At 42.1% G+C, this 6,000-nt stretch overlaps 1 long non-coding RNA gene across 2 annotated transcripts in view; it reads right to left on the bottom strand.

Moving 5' to 3' along the window:
- Nucleotides 1-457: 457 nt before the first annotated feature.
- The window catches only part of LOC115338688, a 69,651-nt gene continuing 64,108 nt past the window's right edge, over nt 458-6,000 (bottom strand). For both annotated transcript variants that reach the window (XR_003922501.1, XR_003922500.1), the window contains 2 exons: nt 2,114-2,268; nt 458-1,071 (listed from right to left, as the gene is read on the bottom strand). This is a non-coding gene — a long non-coding RNA (uncharacterized LOC115338688). The remainder of the gene's footprint in view (nt 1,072-2,113; nt 2,269-6,000) is intronic.

The following is a 6,000-nucleotide window of genomic DNA, read 5'->3' as shown; positions in this document are numbered from 1 at the left end:
AAAGTTTCCATCGAACATCCATTCCTGAAGCACAATTTCTGCCATTCTTAACTGCTGAAGTTCAAGATCCTGCATTGGGCCAGCACACCATATCGCAACCTCAGCCGCTGCTACCTGAGATGCTGCTGCCTCACCTTAGCGAAGAAACGTGTGTAATCCTTTGTTGGTAGACATTAGATGATACACCAAAATATGTGGGACTTATTTGGAGAGTGATGTTGTCTCACCTCTGTCCAGAAGACAGAATACAAAATCGAAACAGGCAGGGCTTAAAGAAAAAAATCAAGTTATTTCAGTGTCCAGTATCTGAGGACTAGCTGAGCAAGTTTGTCATACTGCAAGCGGAATTTTTATGGGAAAGGTGAGGAGAAGGGTTTCCGAAAGCTACAAAGGTAAGTGCAGCGAGTCTGAACGTAGGAGAAGGTGCCGTTTGCACCATGTATGCCAACACGGAATCATTGTGGCCTTCCCATTTGTATTTTGGGCTCCTGGATCCTGCTCCTGACCCGCCACGCGAGGGGCCGTGTTGTGGCTGCAGGTGGTGCTGGCAGGGAGGCCAAATGCCCAGGAGGCCCAGAGGTGGCAGGAGCTCTGGGGGGAAGGCCCCGCTCCGTTGCTGAGAGGAAGGGGCAGCCCCGGGGCTCCCGGCCTTCCCCCCCGCCTCCTCTGACAGCCGGGTGCCCACCGTGTGCCGGACCGAAACCCTCGGGCAGCAGTCAGCCACGGGGCTCTGGGCGACGCGCCGGGGACCGCCCAGGCCGAGGGAGCCAGCTTCCCGCCCCTGGCCCCTGGCAGCAATGCAGGGAAGTTCTCCTTCAAAAGCAGTGAGTTACGCAGTTCCGCACCTGAGTCCTCAGCTGAGAGGGTGGAAATGGCCTCTTCAGGCTCTCAGCAGCCAACCGGCCAGAAGGCGAAGGGCCAGTTACGAGAGAGGGTGAGGGTGAGTTACTCCCCTCTGACGGCTCCCGTCGTGGGCTCGGTCCGCTCCCCTCCAGAGCCTGGCTGTGCTCCGAGGTACCTTGAGGTACTCGAGTCCTTGCAGTGTGAGCTCATTTGTTGTCATTTCCACTTCTGGGAAGAAAAGGGTCATAAGAAGAGATCAGTAAATGTGCAGTGTTCATAAAACACGGCCTCTAACAAAACAGACATATTGCAGTGTTATCATATCCAGGAAAACAGCAGCAGACAGCATAACTTCAAAATACCACCCAGAAACTCTTGTTTGGAAAGGACAACTCATAGCATCAAAGCCTAAATATATTTGCCAAACCATACTTCAACTTACTGCCAAGACACCAAATTTATCCCCTTAATAGCGATGATCCACTAGGCAACATGGTGACTGCTACAGCAAACTGGACATGGGTTTGTTTCACAGAGGTCAGGATTACGGAAAGAGCGCTTATTAATATCAATATTAATACTTGGTGAGAAAGGTAGGGGGGTTCCATATGAAATTAGCCTGGTGCTAGTTTGTTATTCATAGGAAGAATACAACAAAATCAATATAACACCTAGCTGTCAATTCTAAGGAAAAATATTTATGAAAATTTCAAATGTTTAGATAAATAGTTTCAGACCAAAAATAAATGAGAAATAAATGTCTAATAGAAATTGGATTTAGGAAGGGTAAAATTACAGCACAAGGTGTATATAACCATACACAAAAAAGGAAGGGAATGCCCTGGTTTCTACCTTGCTTTTTCAGACTGTCCTTATCTGCAGTCATTTATATGGCAGCGTATATGGAACAGCTTCCTCCTGTATCAGCAAAGACTGACTCCTTCCCTCACTGTTCCCCTCAGCATGCTGAACCAGCCAGAAAGCAGTCACCTCTTCATCTGATGTAGACTGATTAACACCCGAAAATCCTGCAACAGTGTGCTTCACATACTGAAACACAGCTCTGCAAGCACAGCCTGGCCCCTGTAACTTCTCAGACAGAGTGCATCCAAGTCAGGGCTTGTGATAATTGTAATCACGGTATCAACTGACATTCTGACTGTGTGCATGGATATGTGTATACATAGCTCCAGAGGGAAAATTCTGAAGACTGATATGCCTGACATTGCCTTATGACATTTGTGTATGATGAACTTGTGCATTGTGGTACATTTCTCACTCTGATTGCCAGGAACTTTTTGGGGGAGACGGGGGGACAAGTGGTGGAGGCAGTTTGCTTTTGTAATGTTGCTTTTCTTCTTATCTTTCTTCCTAGAAATGCATTTTGTACTCTGCACGCATCTTTCAGTCCTGGTCCTTGGACTTCTGAAAACAAAAATGTGGGTGTCATAGCCAGCTGGAATGGAAAAAGCTGATAAGGGGTTTAAACAAAAAAAAAACCCACCCAAAACCAAAACAACCACAAACTGTATGAAAAATAGATACTGCAAATATATGTAGCACAGACTTTTTGTATACACACACATTGGTGTGTGCATGCATATTTGTCACATGTGCAAATATACATGTACCCACAAAGACATGGCATTTATAATGTGCATACACACAGGCAAAAATCTTCCTGAACTACACTGAAGTGCTAGTCTTGGTCAGTAGGGAGTAGACCGGTTTTGCTGTTTAATATTTTACCATCTGAACTCAGGGGATAATAGTAAGCATATGTAATTTTGAAACTGAGATTGGTCATCTAATACTTTCCTGCAAGTGCTTGGTCTCTTTGTATCTTTTGGGGAGTGTTTGTAAATGTCCACATATACTTCTGGGAACTAAATACATGGGAGCTCAGGGAATCAGTCTGTTCTAGGTGTAATTCAAGTTGTTGATACTGATCAGCAGGACCTAAAGCAGAGTTCACTGGTTTTTGGTTTTTTTTTCCTTTGACTTCCTTTACTCTGATACAAGGTCTTAAATACCATGTTTAGATTCTAATAACCTGAAAGGGCATTTCTTAGCATAAAGGTGAAATCAGGTGATTTTTTTTTTGATGGTTATTATTGACTTTAATATGGGAGCAAAATATTCTGTATAGAGAACTGATGAAATTTATGTCCCATTTAATTATAGTCTGTACATGCTCACTCGCAGGACATAGGATTCAGGTTTATGAAGAGCAGGAAGGAGAGGGTGGTAGTTGCTACTCCTATTCCTAGCCAAAAATGACAGTGTTTGCAGATTTAATGGTGCTAACCAACCAAAGAATAATTTTTTGCTTTCTAATATTTCTATATCTGTGCTCAGAAAGAGATAGCTATGTTTTAAATCTTTTTCAGCTCATAAACACATAGACTTTAAGGAGACTTATCTCAACCGCACTACAATTTTCTGAGCCTGGCAAGTCTTACAAATTCCTAATCACAGTTGCATGTATTCCATAACGCAGAAAAGTCCAAATCTAAGGAGTAACGGTCGAAATGTATGTATACAGGGCTAACTGGTTTCAGCAGTTATATGGCATAGAAGTAATAAGGTGCCAGGCTGGTTGTAAGGACACCTGGCACCTGTTTCTAGCTCAGCCATGACTTGCCCTGTTAGTGATGGTAGTCCTTCACCACTCTTTGTCCCTGCTTTCCTTGCCTTGGTTTGGCTGTCGCAGCAGACTGTAAGCATTTGAGAACAGGTACCTCACTGCCTGTGGAAGATGAGGGTGCAGGGTGGTGTGGTTGTGAGTGGCTCCTCCATTCTTACAATGCTCATACTGTTACATACAATTGTAACAGCTTATACTTGTCGTCAGTGAAGTAATCTGACAGAAAACTAAGAACTTTCCCCAGACTCTTCTCTGGTAGGGAGATAACGATAAATCTATTTTAACAACACATTGGTTGAACCCCAATTTAGAAGTCCTAACACTTAACGTCTGATTGATGCATTTATATACCATCAGATGCAAATTGTTAGGAAATGAATCTTGTCTTATGGGAATTCTTTTGCTGATGAGGTAAGTTTGTGGTGTCTGAGCTACGATGTGTTTTTGGCTGGCCATGTCTTTAATTTGGAGTAATTCCACCTGTATCATTATACTTATGTGACTGTGCAGTCACTGACAGAGGCCCTTAAACACGAACATGGATGAGTTCCACCAGCATGGAATGATAGCTGCCCTTAGTGCAGCATGTAAAATTACTTGATAATATATGGCATAGTATTGAACAACTTTCTGGAAACCTTAGCAGTGCAGAGGTTTGAAAGAAATAGAATGGCCTGCAGTTCATAAACAACACAGGCTGAATAAGCTGCTCCTAACTGCATCAGAAACTTTTGCTCATAGATTTATCCTTTACTTCTAGAACTAAAAGTGCTAAAAAGTGGCACGACTAAAAAGGCAATGCAGCAATAAAAATTCCAGTTTGACTCTAGGGATAGCTTCAGAGACATTGTGGTCAGAATTTTCTCCATTATTTGCAAGTTGCCAAAGAAGAATGTTCTTTATTCTGGATTGGCTTTGGGAAATCTATTAAGATTTTTAATTGCATTCAGAAATATTCTTATGTTTTGAAACCTAGTCTGCAGGACTTTTAACCAGCCCTTCATTAAGGTCTCTGAGTGCGGCTGAGACTTGTGTATTAGCAAGGTGCTTTGCTTGTCTCTGCCCAATAAAAATACAAGGAATAATGCCAGTTTGGGGAATGAATAGAGCAGAAGGCAAGCGGGGGAGGGGAGGGCGGGGAGGAACGACAAGTTATGAGCTGCTTTGGTCTTCATACTCAGGAAGTACTTACCAACTTCCATTGCCTCATCCCATCTCTTCCCTTAGAAGGCCTTTATAAATTACAGGAATAAGTGGCCCTTAGCAAATAACTTCACAACAGAGAGCAACCAAATGGGACTGAAGCAGAATAGGAAACTCCCTTCTGCTATTGCAGATAGTTCTGAGCTACTAGCATTTTTTCCTCTCGGATCAGGATGAAAGGCAAAAATCTCAATAATTTCCACAAATTGAAAATCTGAAAAATGTGTGAGCTGAGTGCAGACAAAGCATTTCATTTCAATAATTTTGTAATATCTTGTTACAATGCTGATCTGTCTTTAATAATTTTATGTCTAAATTTGCTAAGATTTCAAAGGTTTTACTTTTGTAAAAAGTTCCAGCTTAAAGGAAACAAAAGCTTTCTGATTCAAGAAGTTGAAACAGGACTATTTTTAGTGTTTCTTATAAAGAATAATAATTAAAGAGCAATGGGAAATGGAGCCTTTTCTTAGCCATTAGTCATAACTCAGATCGGTAACAAATGCTATGTGTTTCAGTGTGATGCCTCTTCAGTGACTAACTTTTTTTTCCTATATCTGGTTGACTGCAGCAGCATTTGGATCAGGCCTAGTAAGATGGTTCTCTTAACTGTGCCAATACTGGAAGAAGGCTTCGCTCATATGCTGATAAGTCAATGGAACATCAAGAAGAAATATTTATTTTTTTAGCCAAGAACAGTGGAGCTGATCACAAATGGTGTGTATCTTTTGGCAATAAAAATTTTCCTTTACAGTCCATTCCATGATTAAGTCAAAGCCACTGCTTTGTTCCTCCACCTGTCTCTGTGAGTCAGCAATGGTTTCCTCTTGCTTTCCCTCCAAGTGGGATGCCAATGCCTCGCCTGGACTGCAGAGGCACAGGTGTTGTGCCCACATTTGTGAATTGTTTAGCTTTTGCAATCTTGGCAGCCTGTCTGAGCTCTGGCAAGCTTTTTACTAAATGAGATAGAGAATGGAGGGGACAATCCACTTTTCATGCTGCTTACGGGTTTTTTTACTCTAAAAATCAGGAGTTTGAAAAATCTCATCAGAACCATCTGTAATTTGTTTAGAACTGTGACTAACAAAAATGTTAACTTTTGTTCATTAACAGAAGTACTGAAATGTTTTAGAGTTTAATTCCGTGGGATTCTAAAAGTCAGAGATGAGATATACACATCTGGGCCAAATTTTCACATTCAGTTTGTGCTGTACATGCAACTCCAATGACTTCACAAGCATATCCAATAGGTAGTTTCGTACCTGTGAGTTATGCTGCTGTAATGGACACTTCTCTCATTTACTATATAC

This window comes from Aquila chrysaetos, chromosome 2 (assembly GCF_900496995.4).
Source record: "Aquila chrysaetos chrysaetos chromosome 2, bAquChr1.4, whole genome shotgun sequence".
In the NCBI taxonomy this organism is placed as follows: domain Eukaryota; kingdom Metazoa; phylum Chordata; class Aves; order Accipitriformes; family Accipitridae; genus Aquila; species Aquila chrysaetos.
The sequence above is the reverse complement of the archived record's forward strand: the minus strand, read 5'-3'. Positions and strand labels throughout refer to the sequence as shown.